A 21,423-nucleotide genomic window follows, 5' to 3' on the forward strand; every position below is an offset into this window, starting at 1 on the left:
AGCTAATTTAACAGATGTAAGTTGAAAAATATTTCCAGGCAGGTTACTGAGAACTTTTCGGACTGATCCAGAGTTTAGTAACAATGGCATGTGTTGTTGACATAGGCTTTATTTTCCCAATTTCACTCATTAACAACAACTGAATTTGTACAACGAATCAAATAGCAGTAACCCCATATAGTTTTAAAACACTGATAAATTATTAGATGGAAAGACAGGAAACATTGCGTTTATGTCAGCACTTTATGTCAGCACATTACGCAAAGATCCAAATTGAAAAAAAAACAGGTGGTTAGACTTCATGCTTGGTTGCAGCATTGAGACAAAATTCGAAACATTACGTCTAATGCGTCTCATATTTTTGAAACTAAATAGGTGTTGCATACCTTATATGCTATGGCTCCACACCGGGTTCTGATTCTGATACGCGACCAATTATCCGAACCAAGTTGTCGGCCGGAATTATAACCACTGTACTTGCTACCCATCTGCTCCCTTTAGGTAGTCGGGTCTCTGGTGTTTTTTGACGGAGGATTTTGTTCCTGGCTTCCTTCTATTTTTCAGACAGAGGAGAGCTTATCTCTTGCTTGAATGCATGTCCTCGAACCCTAGTCCGATGCGGTTTGAACGAACCCTGCAGGCATCTTGTCTGCGATAAGACGGGCGTATCTCACTTATCCACTATCACCTGGTTGCTGTCGCTTGCGATGGCGACCGGAGGCCACGGTTGCCAACCAGCCTTTTTGGCGGGCAAAAAATTAATTGTTCTGAAATCCATGACTGCTTGTGACATCACGTAATGTTATATGCCTGGCAGCAACAGAAAAATTATATTATATATTATGTATATATATTGATTGTGTGCTTCGAACTTTATCAAATATTTTTGTATTTCTGTGTACATAGGCTTTTGCAGTGTCCTATGCGAACTCGGGCACGGCGTGGGTATTTCCCAATCGTTGTCCTATCGTTAGCCAGTGGGAATCAGCCCTAACAAATATTTAACTTTACAGCTAGTTGATTGCTTTTGCTTGTGTGGTTTTGAAATAAACCGACCTGTACAGGTTGATTCCTGTAGTCATTTTTGACATTTCCTCGAGCTATATCCCATACGTTACTTTCATCTACGGATTTGGGTTGAGTGCTAACGATCGCTGTGTGCAAATCACCTTCATGTCGAACGCCCCTATATTGCAGAACGTCCAAAGCAACGAGTCAACGACCTTATTGGGAACGTCTTGATCTTTATCTGCGACTTAGCCGCCTGCTCATCCACATACGTTTATCTAAATGTGTTTTAGTTGTGCTAATGGCAGGCTTCACACAATTCAGACTGTTTACAAACATAGTGTTCGAGGCCTTTGTATAGCATTAACTGTAGACTTAATACGAGGGATAAGCAATTACCTTCTTTTGACAAAAAATAACGAACAACTTTTGTCCTTTCGCATCGCTAAAGGATTGTTTAATCAATGAGAAGGTTAGTTTCGAATCCTTTCCAGGCTTAGGAGCTATATTAAAAACTTCATGACTGAAAATCATTTTTTCTGAATTTTAGTACTTATGTCTCACATAAATTTATATTCGAAGGTATATATTTAGAATTAAAAATAAACTTATCTAGAATAAAAAAACTATTCAAACAGTGATGCCTAAGTAGAAATTCTTCTTAGCCATTTATCACATTGGAATTTGTTTGTATAGAATTGCACCTTTTTTCTTACATTTTTACTTTTTTGTCCGCAACGGAATCCGAACGCAGGTTACCCTAGTCACGAATCCCATTAAGGTTTTTTTCTTGATATATGGATAGGCCGTTTGACTGACGTTGCCAAAACAACTGATAAAGTTATCATGCAATTGATATCAGGCATTGAAGAAAACGCAAAGTGCTACTGCTTGGCCGATGTTGTTGCCTGCACTCTGTAGAGAAAGTATGGAGAGATCTTTTTTTTGTTAAAATTATAAGGTTGTTAAAACAAGAACGTATGGCAAAAATATCGTACCGGTAGCTGGCGCTGTTTCTTGTGGCTTCACCGCGGGCTTTCTTCTAAACATCCATGACATATACAGATTCTTCCACAGTGCATTCTTGATGAACTTCACCTCTTTTTTACGGTCTTCTTCTCTGGAAACCAGAGCCTCGTCTCCATCCATCAGCGACCGCACTACCGCTGTCTTATGCTGTATCGGATGTGCCGACTTAAACGATAAGTACCGATTGGTGTGCGTCGGCTTGCGATACACACGAGTGCTAATCAACCCATTCTCATCACGGATAACCTCCGTATCCATACGTGGAAGTGTACCACCCCTTTCCTTTTCTAAAGTAAATTTTATGGAATTTTCCACATGGTTAATGTGGGTAAGAAACAACTGGAGCTGTGCTTCATCAACGATGGCGAAGGTGTCGTCGACATAACGCTTCCAGTAACGTGGAGAATGCGCAAAAGTGGCGAGTGCCTTATCCTCGATTGTTTCATCACTACATTCGCTACCACAGAGATAAGAGAACCCATCGCCGTACCAAAAACCTGTTGGTAAAACACTGCTCAAGGTTACTGTCAACCTCTAAGCGTGCCATGACATTAGTAACAGCTACCGATATTGGCACATTGGTGAAAAGAGACACCACTTCAAAGGACACCATACACTCATCATCTGCTATTGCCAAGGACCACGCAAAATGTCTACTCTTGGGAACACTCAACATCCAAAAAACAACCATTGCGTGAATGACAAGGAGCAATGTGTGTACTTTCCAGCGGTTTACAACAACTTGTTGTAAGTGATACGCCCAGCTACACACTTGGTCACGTGACGATACAAGCGGCGCCAGTGTTATCCATTCCCTTTTTTTCTTGTGTTTTTCTTTTTTTTTTTTTCTTGTGCGTTTTTGCTGTTTGTGCGCTTGGTGGATTATTGTTGACAAAACCCTGAGGAAGTCTCACCGAATTGTAGACGAAACGTCGGTTTCAAATAAACACTTTAGTAACTTATGTGCCAGAAGAGCAATTTTCATTAATTACTATGCCTGGCAGTAAAAAGAGAAGTATTTTTGAACAAATTGCGCAGTTGAATGGTTTCTCGCCAGTGTGAGTCCGAATGAGCCTTGTTTGATCACCAGAACGGATAAAGCATGCATTGCGTTCTAGGCCGGATGTTTCCTTGGTCGTGTATTTGGCCATGGCAACTTTGCGTAAAACTAAAGTTACATCCACAATAAACATATTTTCAAAGTATTTCGGTTCTTCGTCAATGTAAAAAAATGCATTGTTTGCATTGGAAAACCGTCTTATATTGTTGATATCGTATAGTTTCAATCTTAGGGCGACCTTTAAATAAGGGTACCACAAAGTTCAAACATGACACAAAAATATGTCACTCTGATGTGTCATGTCATTACTTTAACCTCAGTGGATGATTTCATAATATTTGTAATCTCTAAAATTTGTACACTAGTAGTTGATTGTAGCAGATTTTATACCAATATTATACGTAAAACACAACTAATTAAGCTCCATATCGTTTCAGTAGGTTTGGTCTGTTTTTCACGGCGATGTTTGCCAGCTCCAATATTAAATTACTTATTTTCTGCCGGGAGTGGACAAAACGAAAATGCTTCAATAAGTACTAATTAACGTTTTTGAAAAGTTTATGTCTGATGTTAGCAATCATCAATGCCTTGATTTTAAGACTTAAAAAAGATGACATCACATATGGTTTGACCACAAAAGCACCCTGTCCCAGCAACAGTTTTCATTACAACGAAACTAAACAAGACCTAATAGGTCAAAACAACCGCCATCCGTTTGCATTTTAAATAAACAATCAAAATCCGTTTGTTGCACTTGTTCACTAGTTGTACTCCTGTATAAGCCTCGCTGGCCATTCCTACGCATAAGCCTCGCTGGCAGCTCCCATACGACTGAAGCGCCTTGTATGACGTCACGCAACAATATTCTCGATTTCGCACGATTACGATAGAAACGGCAAAAACGATCAGCTGTATCTCAGAAACCTGTTGCCGTATCAAGCTACCTTTTTCCGCCAAAAGTTGTTAAAAGCAATGACCATTTCATATTTTGATTATTTTTTAATTTAATTGTCCATATCACATGCACTTTAAGAAAAAAAATTAAAATGTACAGCAAATTTGTGGAGAAATGTGTTCACTCTGACCTTCCAAACATGATAGGTTGTTTTTCAATCCAGCTCCAGACATCCAACGCCCACTAGTGACAACATTATATCGTGAAATTTGTAACGTTGTCTCGGAACTGTATTAAACTCTGTGATATATAATGGCTGAGCAAACGTAGCCAGCAAATGGACTGGCAAGCTTTTTAAAGTATAAATGCTATTGCAAACGACTAGAAATTCGTTCACCGTCAAAACTTGCTATGGGACAAAGGCGGACTTGATCTATCATTCTGCTTACGATATACCTCTCCCTAAATGCAGAAAAAATATACTCTTTTCCAATTTACAAACATTTTGCATTCCCATAGAACATCTACTTCTTGTGTTCCAATTTGATTTGTGTAAGAGACCAAACTACAGAAAGCTTTATCAAAGGTTTTTTCTCCAATATGAGTTAATTTGTTCGTGTTTTCTTTGATTGTTTGATTTCAGTGAGAGTTTCGTAACAAATCTTGCAATAATACAATAACCTGTATGCGTTCGATGGTGGAATTTTAATGGTTGGAGATAATTAAAATACTTTTAACAAATGTTGTATTTAAATGGTCTCTCCAACGTAAATTCGAATGTGTTTTTTTTGAATGGCTTGTTTGACAAAAAGCTTTATCACAAATCTTGCACTTGAAAGTATGAACTCGTCGGTGTTTTCTCAATCCTCCGAAAGTTTTGAAAACCTTTTCACAAATAGCAAATCCAAAGTTTTTTTTCCAGTGTGAAATCGTTGATGGATCTTCAATTGTTGACGAATTTTGGAACATTTTTCGCAAACATCGTTTCTGAAAGGTTTCTCTCTATTATGATTCGAATGTGTATCGTTCGAGAGCTTGATGTAGTGATAGCGTTTTGCAAATATTGCATTTGTAAGTTTTCTCTCCGGTGTGAGTTCGAACGTGTCTTGGTCGATTATATGCATAAATAAAAGGCTTATCACAAATGTTCTATTTGTAAGGTTTCTCCCCAGTATGAATTCGTTCGTGTAACATTCGATGACTTGTGCCAGAACAGCTTTACATGTTTTGTTTGCATTTCCTTTTTATTTCTTGTTTATGATTCGGATAAAGTTCTTTCTACTGTGAAGCAACAGGATTGCCACGAACCGCAATTGTATGTATTACCACGAAACTTTGCATCTACTTGTTATAAAAACTTTGCATCTACTTGTTATACCAATAAACATACTTGTTCACAGGACAAAAATCTTGTAGTCAAAATATACATTATTCTGACCAATTTAAACATCAACTCATTGCTTTATGGTAGTTACAACGTCAGGTAATGCAATAAATTGTTGATTTACATCAGTTAAAATCGTTAGTTTGGGTATTTAAAGGTTTCAAATTCTAGGCATCGAATTATCAAAGCCTTTCATATCTTAACTGTAAACTTTACTTCCCTGCGCGATTTTCACATTATTTTGCTGCGCGACTTTTACATAGTTTCGTGTCTTGCCGGTTACAAACGCTGCAGCTTTGCTGGACCGGAAGTTATTATTACTGTACACTCATTTAGCACCACGGCTTGCATAGAGTCTTTGTGTTCTGTAGTAATAGATCAGCTACATGTGTTGTACAGATTATATAAAAGCATGGGTTGATCATTCAACATACTTGAATTTACAGAATTTGAAATCTTCACGTGGTTGATTCATCTGAAGACTGTTAACTTTGACAATTTTTTTGCTAAAACAAGGTCATTCACAGTCATGCAAATGCAAATACTGATGACTTCTGTTACAATGCATGAACAGTTAATTTAGCAGATTTAAGTTGAAAAATTGTGTACTTTCGGTTTGTGTCATTTTAGATATTTTCGCGCAGTTTGCTTAGAATTTTCGGGACTGATCCAGAATTTAGAACAGATGCATGTGTTGTAAGCTTTATTTTCCCAATTTCTCTCATTAACAACAACTGAATTTGAACAACGTATGAAATATCGGTAACCTCATTTAGTTTTAAAACACTAATAGATTATTAGTTCGAACGGCAGGAAACATTGCGTTTCAGCCAGCACATAGCGTAAAGATATGAATTGATAAAACCAGGTTGTGAAATTTCACGCTAGGTGGCAGCATTTAGACAAAAATCGAAACATTAAAACTTCACGCCAGGTGGCAGCATTTAGACGAAATTCGAAACGTCTAATACGTCTCAGATTTTTGAAACTAAATAGGTGTTGATACCCGAGTATGCTATGGATCCGCACCGGGCTCTGATTCTGATACGCGACCAATTATCCGAACCAAGATGTCGACCGGTATTATAACCACTGTACCTGTTCCTTATCTGCTCTCTTCAGTTAGTCGACTCTTTGATGTCTTTGTCACGGTGGGTTTTAGAAGTGGCTTCCTTCTATTTTTCAGCCAGTAAAGAGAGCTTATTTCTTGCTCGACTGCATGTCCTTGAACCCTTTTCTAATAAAATTCTTGAGCAATGGAAATCTCCATGTTTCGCACGATTTCAACAAACGTGTCAATTACCCATTTTGCTCAAAACACAAGTGGTTGGAATATGAAAAACGTCTACAAAAATAAAAACGAATTAAAGTTAAATATAATTAAAGTTATCATATTTGGTTCTTTACTACATTCAGGCAAGCAGTGTTACATCGCAACCGGCCATGTTTGTAGGATAATTTAAAACCCAAGAACAGGATAACCAACAAGTTGTAAAATAAATGTACGTCAAAACACGAAATAAAAGCAGAAAGTAGTTCTGCAATAAATGTAAGTGGTTCTCGCCTTTATGCCAGGATTGTTCGCACTCGTAAAATTCTGTACAACAGTTGCCTCCTAATGTTTATATTTCAAAGAATTTAGGAACTTAAACTAAAAACTATTGTGCAAAATTCGTCACTCCGAGATATACATTTGTCAGAAATGCTCCCCCGTCTTGTAGTTAATGCTTTTCACTACCTTTTGGTAATATTCGAATTTGTGTAAACTGCATACACATGACCACTATTTCGAGCAATAAGGTCTCATCAGTGCAGGTTTGTTGGGCACCAAACAAGGTGAAACCTTAAGGGGAAAACACTGCGGAAACACTGTAGCCAAGCAAAGCTCAACCAACAGTGTCGTCAGGCCCGTGTCACTACAATCATATGATAAAGTAGAAGTCTTTGCTTGGGTGTTTGGTCGGCAAAGTCGTTTGATAGTCACACCAGCTGCAGCTTACGCAATTCATATTATAGGCTCCACTTTGCTTGTCAAATACATTGTTTAGGAAAATGTAGCATATATCAACCAATCTCACCAGATTAATAAACGACAAAAAATTAAATGGGATTACAATTTGTAGATGGTTTCTATCAGCACATTTTACGAGAAATCCCTAAAATCGACGCAAATAACTTTACTAAAAAGAGTAAACGCAAATAAATGAGATACTTGCCCTGTTTAGATGGATGTATCAAGCGGGTTCGTGATATCTCTCAATTATGTCCTGAATGGAAAAAGTGAAACTGATTATAAACGAAATTGTGAATTTTGCAATACAATTGGCGTCTGTCAAACACTCCAAACACACCCATGGAATACGAGGTCAAGTTCTTATCAAACCAGCTTCCAGTTAAGGGTTTTCCCACATGCAGCTTCTTTATGCAATTGCGAGTTTATTTTCATTCCCTTCATACTAACATGAAAGACGGCTTGCATGACATGACCGCAATTCAAACGAACATATGTAAAATTGTTTATAACAGTTTGTTTTACAAGTATGCGGAGATTTGAGAGATTATTTAATGATTGACTTCGGTACGATCTTCGTTGTTGCGAGCAAACACTATTTTATGTTAAGTCTACAGTTAAAACCATACAAAGGTCTTAAATACTATGCTGGCAAACGTCTTGTTCCTTGTCTGAATTGTTAAAATCTTCCATTGCCAGAATAAACATCTTTAGACAAACGTGTGTGGATAAGCAGGAGACCTAAGTCGCAGACAAGGAACAAGACGTTCCCAATAAGGCCGTTCACTCGTTGATTTGAACGTAATGCAATGTGGAGACTTCGACATAAAAATACATGTGGCAGGACATTTTCGAGGAGCCAGCATGTCACTGCAGCGCAGCGGATCTTGATACTGCAGAGCAAATTTCTTTCATCGCCTTTTTTCTGCTTTACGCGTCACTTGTCATTTGTTTCACTTCATTACTTTTGTGTTGTTGTTTCTTCATTTTTTCATTTTTAAGGACAACGTCTGTACATATAATGTTTCTGTTGCTGCCAGGCATATTGTAATTCAATAGTCTGATCTTCTAGCACTGCGGAGTGTTGTATCTTTTTGTGTGACGGCCGATCTTCGACGAGATAATCAATAGGGATAAGAGTTTTTCCTCAGCGCGTTTCGGATGATGTCAATCTCTTCGTCAAGATCTTCCACAGCATCAGCTCTTTCCACTAGGGATCTGGCAACCGCCTTTTTGTGTTCTAATGGATGCGCCGACCGGAAGGAAAGGTAGCGGTTGGTGTGGGTCGGCCTGCGGTAAACACGAGTATCGATTTTGCCGTAAATGTTCAGGTATACTTCCACGTCCAAGAATGGTAGTTTTTTACCATATTCTTCCTCTAGAGTAAACTTTATGGAATCCTCAATGCCGTTCAGATGGGCAAGGAAGGACTGGAGGACCGAAACATCGATAAGGCAAAACGTATCATCAACGTAACGTCTCCAAAAACGTCGAGGATATGAAAATGTCCCTCGTGGATATCACGTCGAAGATCGGCCGTCACACAAAAAAACCCGACGCCAACCTGCGACACGTTGGTTCTACCCTATATCCCCACACTCACCGAGACTTTACAACGGATGCTGACCGACTATGGGATTAAGGTCTACATTAGACCCCATACAACACTCCGCAGTTTGGTATCGCACCCAATTGTCATGGAGATAACGGAACCAAATGGAGTGGTTTTTTTAATTCCATGTGGAGTGTGCGAGGGTGTCTACTTCATGGAAACCGTAAGAGCCCTGAAAACCAGAATTAAGGAGCACCTCCGCGACGTTGCATCATAAGACGCAAGTAAGACATCGTTTGCCAAGCATGCTGCCTTAAAAGGTCATCGGATTGCCTTTAACAATGCTAAGGATTTGGAAAAGGAGGTGGATCACACAAAGCGCCTTTTCCTAGAAGCGCTACATATCCATAAGAACAATCGCTGTGTCAATGATAGGGAACAGTGCGTGTATTTCCCGGTGCTTTATAATAACTTGCTGTAACTGTTGTTTTCCGCCCTTTTGATAACATCACGTGATTTCACACGCGGTGTTAGCGTTATATTTTTTCGTGGTGCAAGTTTTGTTGGGTGACAGACGAAACGTCGGCAATAAAGTTTACGTTTTTATTGTGCCAGAAGATGAGCTAGTGTAAAAGCTAGCACAGTGCCACTGCAACAGCTGCACTGATGATACCTCACAGGTCGAAACAGTGCGTGTACACACCCTGTCTGCAGCTTACCAATATTATTAAGGCTTTTTTTGCACATAGATTATGGCATTGCTGATTCAGTACTTGAGGTCATAATTGAAACCTCGATATTTCCCAAGGGATGCAAAAAACGCATTGCCAGACGTTAAAGGGCAACTTGGAAACAAATTTGTTTCCAAAACGAAATTCGTTTCAAAAGTCATTGCCATCCGCTAGACGGCAACTTGGAAACAAATTTTGCTTCGAAAGGCATTGCCAGCCGCTAGACTGCAACTTGGAAACAAAATTTGGTTCAGAAACGAATCGGAAACAAATTTTGTTTCCAAGTTGCCGTTTAACGCCAGGCAAAGTGTTTTAAACGAAATGCGTTTCGAAACGAAATTCGTCTCCAAGTTGCCGTCTAGCGGATGGCAATGCCTGTCGAAAAGAAATTCATTTTTTCACCTCTGGCAATGCGTTTCGAAACAAAATTCGTTTCGGAAACAAATTTGTTTTCAAATTGCCGTCAAGCGGATGGCAATACCTTTCGAAACAAAATTTGTTTCCAAGTCGCGGCCTAGCGGATGGCAATGCGTTTCGAATGAAATTCGTTTCGGAAACAAATTTTGTCTCCAAGTTGCCCATTAACGCCTGGCAATTCGTTTCGAAACCTAATTCGTTTCGGAAACAACTTTTGTTTCCAAGATGCCCTTTAACGCCTGGCAATGCGTTTCGGAAACAACTTTGGTTTCCAAGTTGTCCATTAACGCCTAGCAATGCGTTTCGAAACGAAATTCGTTTCGGAAACGAATTTTGTCTTCAAGTTGCCCTTAAACGTCTGGCAATGCGTTTCGAAACGAAATTCGTTTCGTACAAAAAATTTGTTTCCAAATTGCGGTCTAGCGGCTGGCAATACCTTTCGAAACAAAATTTGTTTCCAAGTCGCGGCCTAGCGGATGGCAATGCGTTTCGAAACGAAATTCCTTTCGGAGACAAATTTTGTTTCCAAATTGCCCTTTTACGCCTGGCAATGCGTTTCGAAACAAAATTTTTTTCTGAAACAAGTTTGGATTCCAAATTGCCCTCTTACACCTGGCAATGCTTTTCGAAACGAAATTCGTTTTTTCACGCCTGGCGATGCGTTTCGAAGCGAAATTCGTTTCGGAAACCAATTTTGTTTCCAAGTTGCCGTTTAACGCCTGGCAAAGTGTTTTTAACGAAATGCGTTTCGAAACGAATTTCGTTTCCAAGTTGCCGTCTAGCGGATAGCATTGTCTTTCGAAAAGAAATTCGTTTTTTTTCCTCTGGCAATGCGTTTCGAAACGAAGTTCGTTTCGGAAACAAATTTTGTCTCCAAGTTGCCCTTTAACGTATGGAAATGCGTTTCGAGAGAAAATTCGCTTCGGAAACAAATTTGTTTCCAAATTGTCGTCTAGCGGATGGCAATGCGTTTCGAATGAAATTCGTTTCGGAAACAAATTTTGTCTCCAAGTTGCCCATTAACGACTGACAATGCGCTTCGAAATGAAATTCGTTTCGGAAACAAATTTTGTCTTCAAGTTGCCCTTTAACGTATGGAAATGCGTTTCGAGAGAAAATTCGCTTCGGAAACAAATTTGTTTCCAAATTGTCGTCTAGCGGATGGCAATGCGTTTCGAATGAAATTCGTTTCGGAAACAAATTTTGTCTCCAAGTTGCCCATTAACGCCTGACAATGCGCTTCGAAATGAAATTCGCTTCGGAAACAAATTTTGTCTTCAAGTTGCCCTTTAACGTATGGAAATGCGTTTCGAGAGAAAATTCGCTTCGGAAACAAATTTGTTTCCAAATTGTCGTCTAGCGGATGGCAATGCGTTTCGAATGAAATTCGTTTCAGAAACAAATTTTGTCTCCAAGTTGCCCATTAACGCCTGGCAATGCGTTTCGAAACCTAATTCGTTTCGGAAACAAATTTTGTCTCCAAGTTGCCCTTTAACGCCTAGCAATGCGTTTCGAAACCTAATTCGTTTCGGAAACAAATTTTGTCTCGAAGTTGCCCATTAACGCCTAGCAATGCGTTTCGAAACGAAATTTGTTTCGGAAACAAATTTTGTCTCCAAGTTGCCCTTTAACGCCTAGCAATGCGTTTCGAAACCTAATTCGTTTCGGAAACAAATTTTGTCTCGAAGTTGCCCATTAACGCCTAGCAATGCGTTTCGAAACGAAATTTGTTTCGGAAACAAATTTTGTCTTCAAGTTGCCCTTTAACGTCTGGCAATGCGTTTCGAAAGAAAATTCGTTTCGGAAAAAAAATTGTTTCCAAATTGCCGTCTAGCGGATGGCAATGCGTTTCGAATGAAATTCGTTTCGGAAACAAATTTTGTCTTCAAGTTGCCCTTTAACGTCTGGCAATGCGTTTCGAAAGAAAATTCGTTTCGGAAGGAAATTTTCTCTCCAAGTTGCCCATTAACGCCTGGCAATGCGTTTCGAAACCTAATTCGTTTCGGAAGGAAATTTTCTCTCCAAGTTGCCCTTTAAAGCCTGGCAATGCGTTTCGAAACCTAATTCGTTTCGGAAACAAATTTTCTCTCCAAGTTGCCCATTAACGCCTGGCAATGCGTTTCGAAACCTAATTCGTTTCGGAAGGAAATTTTCTCTCCAAGTTGCCCTTTAAAGCCTGGCAATGCGTTTCGAAACCTAATTCGTTTCGGAAACAAATTTTGTCTCCAAGTTGCCCATTAACGCCTGGCAATGCGTTTCGAAACCTAATTCGTTTCGGAAGGAAATTTTCTCTCCAAGTTGCCCTTTAAAGCCTGGCAATGCGTTTCGAAACCTAATTCGTTTCGGAAGGAAATTTTCTCTCCAAGTTGCCCTTTAAAGCCTGGCAATGCGTTTCGAAACCTAATTCGTTTCGGAAGGAAATTTTCTCTCCAAGTTGCCCTTTAAAGCCTGGCAATGCGTTTCGAAACCTAATTCGTTTCGGAAGGAAATTTTCTCTCCAAGTTGCCCTTTAAGGCCTGGCAATGCGTTTCGAAACCTAATTCGTTTCGGAAGGAAATTTTCTCTCCAAGTTGCCCTTTAAAGCCTGGCAATGCGTTTCGAAACCTAATTCGTTTCGGAAGGAAATTTTCTCTCCAAGTTGCCCATTAACGCCTGGCAATGCGTTTCGAAACCTAATTCGTTTCGGAAGGAAATTTTCTCTCCAAGTTGCCCTTTATAGCCTGGCAATGCGTTTCGAAACCTAATTCGTTTCGGAAACAAATTTTGTCTCCAAGTTGCCCATTAACGCCTGGCAATGCGTTTCGAAACCTAATTCGTTTCGGAAGGAAATTTTCTCTCCAAGTTGCCCTTTAAAGCCTGGCAATGCGTTTCGAAACCTAATTCGTTTCGGAAGGAAATTTTCTCTCCAAGTTGCCCTTTAAAGCCTGGCAATGCGTTTCGAAACCTAATTCGTTTCGGAAGGAAATTTTCTCTCCAAGTTGCCCTTTAAAGCCTGGCAATGCGTTTCGAAACCTAATTCGTTTCGGAAGGAAATTTTCTCTCCAAGTTGCCCATCAACGCCTGGCAATGCGTTTCGAAACCTAATTCGTTTCGGAAACAAATTTTGTCTCCAAGTTGCCCATTAACGCCTGGCAATGCGTTTCGAAACCTAATTCGTTTCGGAAACAAATTTTGTCTCCAAGTTGCCCATTAACGCCTGGCAATGCGTTTCGAAACCTAATTCGTTTCGGAAACAAATTTTGTCTCCAAGTTGCCCTTTAAAGCCTGGCAATGCGTTTCGACACCTAATTCGTTTCGGAAACAAATTTTGTCTCCAAGTTGCCCATTAACGCCTGGCAATGCGTTTCGAAACCTAATTCGTTTCGGAAACAAATTTTGTCTCCAAGTTGCCCTTTAAAGCCTGGCAATGCGTTTCGACACCTAATTCGTTTCGGAAACAAATTTTGTCTCCAAGTTGCCCTTTAAAGCCTGGCAATGCGTTTCGACACCTAATTCGTTTCGGAAACAAATTTTGTCTCCAAGTTGCCCATTAACGCCTGGCAATGCGTTTCGAAACCTAATTCGTTTCGGAAACAAATTTTGTCTCCAAGTTGCCCTTTAAAGCCTGGCAATGCGTTTCGACACCTAATTCGTTTCGGAAACAAATTTTGTCTCCAAGTTGCCCATTAACGCCTGGCAATGCGTTTCGAAACCTAATTCGTTTCGGAAACAAATTTTGTCTCCAAGTTGTCCTTTAAAGCCTGGCAATGCGTTTCGAAACCTAATTCGTTTCGGAAACAAATTTTCTCTCCAAGTTGCCCATTAACGCCTGGCAATGCGTTTCGAAACCTAATTCGTTTCGGAAGAAAATTTTCTCTCCAAGTTGCCCTTTAAAGCCTGGCAATGCGTTTCGAAACCTAATTCGTTTCGGAAGGAAATTTTCTCTCCAAGTTGCCCTTTAAAGCCTGGCAATGCGTTTCGAAACCTAATTCGTTTCGGAAGGAAATTTTCTCTCCAAGTTGCCCTTTAAAGCCTGGCAATGCGTTTCGAAACCTAATTCGTTTCGGAAGGAAATTTTCTCTCCAAGTTGCCCTTTAAAGCCTGGCAATGCGTTTCGAAACCTAATTCGTTTCGGAAGGAAATTTTCTCTCCAAGTTGCCCTTTAAAGCCTGGCAATGCGTTTCGAAACCTAATTCGTTTCGGAAGGAAATTTTCTCTCCAAGTTGCCCTTTAAAGCCTGGCAATGCGTTTCGAAACCTAATTCGTTTCGGAAACAAATTTTGTCTCCAAGTTGCCCATTAACGCCTGGCAATGCGTTTCGAAACCTAATTCGTTTCGGAAGGAAATTTTCTCTCCAAGTTGCCCTTTAAAGCCTGGCAATGCGTTTCGAAACCTAATTCGTTTCGGAAGGAAATTTTCTCTCCAAGTTGCCCTTTAAAGCCTGGCAATGCGTTTCGAAACCTAATTCGTTTCGGAAGGAAATTTTCTCTCCAAGTTGCCCTTTAAAGCCTGGCAATGCGTTTCGAAACCTAATTCGTTTCGGAAGGAAATTTTCTCTCCAAGTTGCCCTTTAAAGCCTGGCAATGCGTTTCGAAACCTAATTCGTTTCGGAAGGAAATTTTCTCTCCAAGTTGCCCTTTAAAGCCTGGCAATGCGTTTCGAAACCTAATTCGTTTCGGAAGGAAATTTTCTCTCCAAGTTGCCCTTTAAAGCCTGGCAATGCGTTTCGAAACCTAATTCGTTTCGGAAGGAAATTTTCTCTCCAAGTTGCCCTTTAAAGCCTGGCAATGCGTTTCGAAACCTAATTCGTTTCGGAAACAAATTTTGTCTCCAAGTTGCCCATTAACGCCTGGCAATGCGTTTCGAAACCTAATTCGTTTCGGAAGGAAATTTTCTCTCCAAGTTGCCCTTTAAAGCCTGGCAATGCGTTTCGAAACCTAATTCGTTTCGGAAGGAAATTTTCTCTCCAAGTTGCCCTTTAAAGCCTGGCAATGCGTTTCGAACCCTAATTCGTTTCGGAAGGAAATTTTCTCTCCAAGTTGCCCTTTAAAGCCTGGCAATGCGTTTCGACACCTAATTCGTTTCGGAAACAAATTTTGTCTCCAAGTTGCCCTTTAAAGCCTGGCAATGCGTTTCGAAACCTAATTCGTTTCGGAAGGAAATTTTGTCTCCAAGTTGCCCATTAAAGCCTGGCAATGCGTTTCGAAACCTAATTCGTTTCGGAAGGAAATTTTCTCTCCAAGTTGCCCTTTAACGCCTGGCAATGCGTTTCGAAACCTAATTCGTTTGAGAAACAAATTTTGTCTCCAAGTTGCCCTTTAACGCCTGGCAATGCGTTTCGAAACCTAATTCGTTTGAGAAACAAATTTTATCTCCAAGTTGCCCTTTAAAGCCTGGCAATGCGTTTCGAAACCTAATTCGTTTGAGAAACAAATTTTGTCTCCAAGTTGCCCTTTAAAGCCTGGCAATGCGTTTCGAAACCTAATTCGTTTCGGAAGGAAATTTTCTCTCCAAGTTGCCCTTTAAAGCCTGGCAATGCGTTTCGACACCTAATTCGTTTCGGAAACAAATTTTGTCTCCAAGTTGCCCTTTAAAGCCTGGCAATGCGTTTCGAAACCTAATTCGTTTCGGAAGGAAATTTTGTCTCCAAGTTGCCCATTAAAGCCTGGCAATGCGTTTCGAAACCTAATTCGTTTCGGAAGGAAATTTTCTCTCCAAGTTGCCCTTTAACGCCTGGCAATGCGTTTCGAAACCTAATTCGTTTCGGAAACAAATTTTGTCTCCAAGTTGCCCTTTAAAGCCTGGCAATGCGTTTCGAAACCTAATTCGTTTCGGAAGGAAATTTTGTCTCCAAGTTGCCCATTAAAGCCTGGCAATGCGTTTCGAAACCTAATTCGTTTCGGAAGGAAATTTTCTCTCCAAGTTGCCCTTTAACGCCTGGCAATGCGTTTCGAAACCTAATTCGTTTGAGAAACAAATTTTGTCTCCAAGTTGCCCTTTAAAGCCTGGCAATGCGTTTCGACACCTAATTCGTTTCGGAAACAAATTTTGTCTCCAAGTTGCCCATTAACGCCTGGCAATGCGTTTCGAAACCTAATTCGTTTCGGAAACAAATTTTGTCTCCAAGTTGCCCTTTAAAGCCTGGCAATGCGTTTCGACACCTAATTCGTTTCGGAAACAAATTTTGTCTCCAAGTTGCCCATTAACGCCTGGCAATGCGTTTCGAAACCTAATTCGTTTCGGAAACAAATTTTGTCTCCAAGTTGCCCTTTAAAGCCTGGCAATGCGTTTCGAAACCTAATTCGTTTCGGAAACAAATTTTCTCTCCAAGTTGCCCTTCAAAGCCTGGCAATGCGTTTCGACACCTAACTCGTTTCGGAAACAAATTTTGTCTCCAAGTTGCCCATTAACGCCTGGCAATGCGTTTCGAAACCTAATTCGTTTCGGAAGGAAATTTTCTCTCCAAGTTGCCCTTTAAAGCCTGGCAATGCGTTTCGAAACCTAATTCGTTTCGGAAGGAAATTTTCTCTCCAAGTTGCCCTTTAAAGCCTGGCAATGCGTTTCGAAACCTAATTCGTTTCGGAAGGAAATTTTCTCTCCAAGTTGCCCTTTAAAGCCTGGCAATGCGTTTCGAAACCTAATTCGTTTCGGAAACAAATTTTGTCTCCAAGTTGCCCATTAACGCCTGGCAATGCGTTTCGAAACCTAATTCGTTTCGGAAGGAAATTTTCTCTCCAAGTTGCCCTTTAAAGCCTGGCAATGCGTTTCGAAACCTAATTCGTTTCGGAAGGAAATTTTCTCTCCAAGTTGCCCTTTAAAGCCTGGCAATGCGTTTCGAAACCTAATTCGTTTCGGAAGGAAATTTTCTCTCCAAGTTGCCCTTTAAAGCCTGGCAATGCGTTTCGAAACCTAATTCGTTTCGGAAGGAAATTTTCTCTCCAAGTTGCCCTTTAAACCCTGGCAATGCGTTTCGAAACCTAATTCGTTTCGGAAGGAAATTTTCTCTCCAAGTTGCCCTTTAAAGCCTGGCAATGCGTTTCGAAACCTAATTCGTTTCGGAAAGAAATTTTCTCTCCAAGTTGCCCTTTAAAGCCTGGCAATGCGTTTCGAAACCTAATTCGTTTCGGAAACAAATTTTGTCTCCAAGTTGCCCATTAACGCCTGGCAATGCGTTTCGAAACCTAATTCGTTTCGGAAGGAAATTTTCTCTCCAAGTTGCCCTTTAAAGCCTGGCAATGCGTTTCGAAACCTAATTCGTTTCGGAAGGAAATTTTCTCTCCAAGTTGCCCTTTAAAGCCTGGCAATGCGTTTCGAAACCTAATTCGTTTCGGAAGGAAATTTTCTCTCCAAGTTGCCCTTTAAAGCCTGGCAATGCGTTTCGACACCTAATTCGTTTCGGAAACAAATTTTGTCTCCAAGTTGCCCTTTAAAGCCTGGCAATGCGTTTCGAAACCTAATTCGTTTCGGAAGGAAATTTTGTCTCCAAGTTGCCCATTAAAGCCTGGCAATGCGTTTCGAAACCTAATTCGTTTCGGAAGGAAATTTTCTCTCCAAGTTGCCCTTTAACGCCTGGCAATGCGTTTCGAAACCTAATTCGTTTGAGAAACAAATTTTGTCTCCAAGTTGCCCTTTAACGCCTGGCAATGCGTTTCGAAACCTAATTCGTTTGAGAAACAAATTTTGTCTCCAAGTTGCCCTTTAAAGCCTGGCAATGCGTTTCGAAACCTAATTCGTTTGAGAAACAAATTTTGTCTCCAAGTTGCCCTTTAAAGCCTGGCAATGCGTTTCGAAACCTAATTCGTTTCGGAAGGAAATTTTCTCTCCAAGTTGCCCTTTAAAGCCTGGCAATGCGTTTCGACACCTAATTCGTTTCGGAAACAAATTTTGTCTCCAAGTTGCCCTTTAAAGCCTGGCAATGCGTTTCGAAACCTAATTCGTTTCGGAAGGAAATTTTGTCTCCAAGTTGCCCATTAAAGCCTGGCAATGCGTTTCGAAACCTAATTCGTTTCGGAAGGAAATTTTCTCTCCAAGTTGCCCTTTAACGCCTGGCAATGCGTTTCGAAACCTAATTCGTTTGAGAAACAAATTTTGTCTCCAAGTTGCCCTTTAAAGCCTGGCAATGCGTTTCGAAACCTAATTCGTTTCGGAAGGAAATTTTCTCTCCAAGTTGCCCTTTAACGCCTGGCAATGCGTTTCGAAACCTAATTCGTTTGAGAAACAAATTTTGTCTCCAAGTTGCCCTTTAAAGCCTGGCAATGCGTTTCGAAACCTAATTCGTTTCGGAAGGAAATTTTCTCTCCAAGTTGCCCTTTAAAGCCTGGCAATGCGTTTCGAAACCTAACTCGTTTCGGAAGGAAATTTTCTCTCCAAGTTGCCCTTTAAAGCCTGGCAATGCGTTTCGAAACCTAATTCGTTTCGGAAGGAAATTTTCTCTCCAAGTTGCCCATTAACGCCTGGCAATGCGTTTCGAAACCTAATTCGTTTCGGAAACAAATTTTGTCTCCAAGTTGCCCTTTAAAGCCTGGCAATGCGTTTCGACACCTAATTCGTTTCGGAAACAAATTTTGTCTCCAAGTTGCCCATTAACGCCTGGCAATGCGTTTCGACACCTAATTCGTTTTGGAAACAAATTTTGTCTCCAAGTTGCCCTTTAAAGCCTGGCAATGCGTTTCGAAACCTAATTCGTTTCGGAAACAAATTTTGTCTCCAAGTTGCCCTTTAAAGCCTGGCAATGCGTTTCGACACCTAATTCGTTTCGGAAACAAATTTTGTCTCCAAGTTGCCCATTAACGCCTGGCAATGCGTTTCGACACCTAATTCGTTTTGGAAACAAATTTTGTCTCCAAGTTGCCCTTTAAAGCCTGGCAATGCGTTTCGAAACCTAATTCGTTTCGGAAGGAAATTTTGTCTCCAAGTTGCCCTTTAAAGCCTGGCAATGCGTTTCGACACCTAATTCGTTTCGGAAACAAATTTTGTCTCCAAGTTGCTCTTTAAAGCCTGGCAATGCGTTTCGACACCTAATTCGTTTCGGAAACAAATTTTGTCTCCAAGTTGCCCTTTAAAGCCTGGCAATGCGTTTCGAAACCTAATTCGTTTCGGAAGGAAATTTTCTCTCCAAGTTGCCCTTTAAAGCCTGGCAATGCGTTTCGAAACCTAATTCGTTTCGGAAACAAATTTTGTCTCCAAGTTGCCCATTAACGCCTGGCAATGCGTTTCGAAACCTAATTCGTTTCGGAAGGAAATTTTCTCTCCAAGTTGCCCTTTAAAGCCTGGCAATGCGTTTCGAAACCTAATTCGTTTCGGAAGGAAATTTTCTCTCCAAGTTGCCCATTAACGCCTGGCAATGCGTTTCGAAACCTAATTCGTTTCGGAAACAAATTTTGTCTCCAAGTTGCCCTTTAACGCCTGGCAATGCGTTTCGAAACCTAATTCGTTTCGGAAACAAATTTTCTCTCCAAGTTGCCCTTTAAAGCCTGGCAATGCGTTTCGAAACCTAACTCGTTTCGGAAGGAAATTTTGTCTCCAAGTTGCCCTTTAAAGCCTGGCAATGCGTTTCGAAACCTAACTCGTTTCGGAAGGAAATTTTCTCTCCAAGTTTCCCATTAACGCCTGGCAATGCGTTTCGAAACCTAACTCGTTTCGGAAGGAAATTTTCTCTCCAAGTTGTCCTTTAAAGCCTGGCAATGCGTTTCGAAACCTAATTCGTTTCGGAAACAAATTTTGTCCCGAAGTTGCCCTTTAACGCCTGGCAATGCGTTTCGAAACCTAATTCGTTTCGGAAACAAATTTTGTTTCCAAGTTGCCCTTTTGACGCCTGGCAATGCGTTTCGACACCTAATTCGTTTCGGAAACAAATTTTGTCTCCAAGTTGCCCATTAATGCCTGGCAATGCGTTTCGAAACCTAATTCGTTTCGGAAACAAATTTTGTCCCGAAGTTGCCCTTTAACGCCTGGCAATGCGTTTCGAAACCTAATTCGTTTCGGAAACAAATTTTGTTTCCAAGTTGCCCTTTTGACGCCTGGCAATGCGTTTCGACACCTAATTCGTTTCGGAAACAAATTTTGTCTCCAAGTTGCCCATTAATGCCTGGCAATGCGTTTCGAAACCTAATTCGTTTCGGAAACAAATTTTGTCCCGAAGTTGCCCTTTAACGCCTGGCAATGCGTTTCGAAACCTAATTCGTTTCGGAAACAAATTTTGTTTCCAAGTTGCCCTTTTGACGCCTGGCAATGCGTTTCGACACCTAATTCGTTTCGGAAACAAATTTTGTCTCCAAGTTGCCCATTAATGCCTGGCAATGCGTTTCGAAACCTAATTCGTTTCGGAAACAAATTTTGTCCCGAAGTTGCCCTTTAACGCCTGGCAATGCGTTTCGAAACCTAATTCGTTTCGGAAACAAATTTTGTCTTCAAGTTGCCCTTCAACGTCTGGCAATGCGTTTCGAAACGAAATTCGTTTCGGAGACAAATTTTGTTTCCAATTTGCCCTTTTACGCCTAGCAATGCGTTTCGAAACAAAATTCGTTTCGGAAAGAAATTTGGATTCCGAATTGCCCTCTTACACCTGGCAATGCGTTTCGAAACGAAATTCGTTTTGGGGACAAATTTTGTTTCCAAGTTGCCCTTTTACGCCTGGCAAAGCGTTTCGAAACAAAATTCGTTTCTGAAACAAGTTTGCATTCCAAGTTGCCCACTTACACCTGGCAATGCGTTTCGAAACGAAGTTCGTTTCGGGGACAAAAACATATATAACAACATATTAGCTTTGTATAATATACACACAAATAATGAAACAATGTTGCAGTTTCACCGTCGGATTAAATATGAGAAACGCGACTTCACACACAATTGGTGATGTAGTGTTATATTTGCACTTTGCTTCGTAGTTTAAAGTGTTGTGGCCAAGTGTGTGATGTCCACTTAATGATGATGTATTTTCGGTGGAAAAAGTTGGCCGTTGCGAAAAAAAAGGTTCTTTTTTGGTTTAATTGGAACTTGATAATAAAAGTTTTCATAGAAATTACCAACTCCCATTAAACCAAAAAATGGATGGGTTTTCCTGCTTGACCAAACAGTGTCCCCTCCGCGCATCTACAATGAAATGATTAACGTACAAAGTTCTCAAGGTAAAAACAAACTCAATACGTGTAAGTTGTCTCGTAGTTGTAGTTGTAGTGGTCTACCCTTATGCAGTCAAACGAAGGGTCAATAGATTGGGTACCAATCAGCAAAAAAAGACGGTGTCAGCTAAAATATTTATTTTAATTAGTGATTCCCCAAGTTATTAAACTTAACAAAAGCATCAGACTTCCATGCCATGGGGGTCATATAATCCACTTCCATCATTGAATATACGA

General features: G+C 40.4%; 1 protein-coding gene across 1 annotated transcript in view; it reads left to right on the plus strand.

Moving 5' to 3' along the window:
* LOC145906967 (uncharacterized) overlaps window positions 1–21,423 on the plus strand; it is a 65,960-nt gene that overhangs the window by 943 nt on the left and 43,594 nt on the right. The window lies entirely within an intron of this gene.

Source organism: Ascidia mentula, chromosome 6 (assembly GCF_947561715.1).
Source record: "Ascidia mentula chromosome 6, kaAscMent1.1, whole genome shotgun sequence".
NCBI classification, from domain to species: Eukaryota; Metazoa; Chordata; class Ascidiacea; order Phlebobranchia; family Ascidiidae; genus Ascidia; species Ascidia mentula.